Here is a 2,239-nt window from a genome sequence, read left to right as displayed (position 1 = left end):
GAGATACTGTCGGTCAACTAATTCATGTGACTTGTGAGGTCCAGCAATTATTAGGAAATAGTCGAGTTAGAGCTGTGGCTATGAGTGCTACATATGGGCTAATGAGAGGAATGGAAGTCAATTTGTTGACCCAGGCCGGATTTGGTCGATCGAGGCAAAATGAACTGCCTTGATCGGTCTACCAAAAGTCCACAATGTGTGCATTTTGGTCCTTTTTTCCAATGCAATCACCCAAATCAAATAATCAATCATATGTATTTATGAGTGAGTGTTCTAGGGTCTCTTCTAAGCCTTTTTCAAAATACTGAAAAAATCCTGTGTCGGTCGACCGAAGGGTATTCCCTAAGGTTCATCTATGGTCTTGAGCTTATCGATTCGACCAAGTAGGTAAGGCATTAATTATTACAGACCATATTCTCCTAATTACTATTACAAACCCAAAAAATAATGAAATACAATAAACATGATCTTCAGGGTCTTCAGGTCTTCACTTCATATGCCATGTGCGTGCACCATATGATACATTCAATTGGTCCTACACACAAACTCATCAACTATTTAAATATCAGAGTATTTGTCATAATCAAAAACAGGGATATGACCTATAAGGTTGACACCTTAAGGTCATGTCTTTAGATGAATTGATAGGTTCTATTATCACGTATGAATTAGCCATAAATGTGAGACTTAATGAGCATAATAAGGCTAAGAAAGTGACTGCATTGAAAATCTTCACTAACTCATCTAGTAATTGCAGCGAACCTGACTCTGATGATGACATGGCAATGCTAGCTAGAAAGTTTAGCAGATTTTTCAGGAAAAATAGAAAGCCCTACAAAAAGTACAGAGAGTCTGTGACTGAGAAGGGAGATTCGAACCAAAAAAAAAAAAAATCAAATGCTCTTACGTGTTATAACTGCAATAAGGTTGGGCACATCAAACCAGACTACCCACTGCTGAAAAAGGAAGCTAAGAAAAAGAAGAAAGCCATGAAGGCTGGTACATCATGGGATGAACTTAGCAGCAGCAAATCAGAATCAGACAATAGTGACTCAGAGGTTGCTAATCTATGCTTGATGGCACATGATGATGAGGTATCGTCTTCTAGTTCATCATCTGCATATTATTCATCTAATGATTGTGATTCCGATTGCATGCCTACATTTAGAGAATTACAATATTATTATATTAACATATCTAAACTATTGAGTAAAATGACCAAAGAGAATGATGGTTTGAAAAGAAATGCGAAAACTTGTAAAAAATGCTTAAAATTGAAAAAACCTCTCATGCGGTTATTTTAAAAGAAAAAAATGCTACTATTGTTGAACTTGAGAGAAAACTAGAGGATAACTCCAAAATCATTTTCAAATTCACAGAGGGCAAACACAATTTTGAAAAGCTACTTGGTGCCCAAAGAAACTCCTTAAGTAAAGAAAGTTTTGATTTTAATGGTGTTGAAAATGTGAGATGATCTGATCTCTACCTAGGGCATTTTGCATGTGAGTCAAAGTCTTATGTTCCTTCTAAAGATCCTAAGTGTAGAATAAAATGTTTTAAATGTAAATAAATTGGTCACATTCAATTTGATTGTCCACTTAGGAATAAGCACACTAAGATTAGGAAAGTATGGATAGTTAAGGGAGATCCGACCTCTAACCCCCATGGACCCAACAAAATACGGGGACCAACATAAGTTATTTAGCTAATCTTGTAGGTGTGCGTAAGATCGTCCTCCTCCAAGAACCGGTGACAAAGGAAAATTTACTTCAATCATGCCCAAGGATGGAGGCTATGTGACATTTGGGGACAATGCAAAAGGACGCATCATCGGGGTAGCTAAGGTTGGTAAGGATTCCTCTCTTACTATTGATAATGTCTTATTGGTTGATGGGCTGAAACATAATCTACTTAGCATGAGTCAGTTGTGTGACATAGGATATAAAGTATCTTTTGAAAATGATAAATGCATAATGGAAAACAAATTAGATCATAAAGTCCTTTTTACTGCAAATCGCCATGAAAATGTTTATACTACTTCCCTTGATAATTTAGCATCACAACAAGTCACTTGCTTCTCAGTTGTGAATGAAGCCAGTTGGTTATGGCATAGGTGCTTAGGACATGCTAGCATGTATTTACTATCTAAACTTGTTAGAAAAGAACTGGTTATAGGCTTGCCTAAAATGTCTTTCGTAAAAGATAAAATTTGTGATGCATGTCAAATGGGTAAGCAAAC

At 36.4% G+C, this 2,239-nt stretch overlaps 1 protein-coding gene across 1 annotated transcript in view; it reads right to left on the bottom strand.

The window, feature by feature from the left end:
* The window catches only part of LOC131152765 (ribulose bisphosphate carboxylase large chain), a 3,015-nt gene extending 2,905 nt beyond the window's left edge, over positions 1 to 110 (bottom strand). Inside the window, exon 1 of the mRNA XM_058104614.1 lies at positions 1 to 110. This exon is cut by the window's left edge and continues 2,905 nt beyond it. The gene's annotated coding sequence lies outside the window, so the exon portion shown is untranslated.
* Between the last annotated feature and the right edge of the window lie 2,129 nt (positions 111 to 2,239).

Source organism: Malania oleifera, chromosome 4 (assembly GCF_029873635.1).
Source record: "Malania oleifera isolate guangnan ecotype guangnan chromosome 4, ASM2987363v1, whole genome shotgun sequence".
NCBI lineage: Eukaryota > Viridiplantae > Streptophyta > Magnoliopsida > Santalales > Ximeniaceae > Malania > Malania oleifera.
The sequence above is the reverse complement of the archived record's forward strand: the minus strand, read 5'-3'. Positions and strand labels throughout refer to the sequence as shown.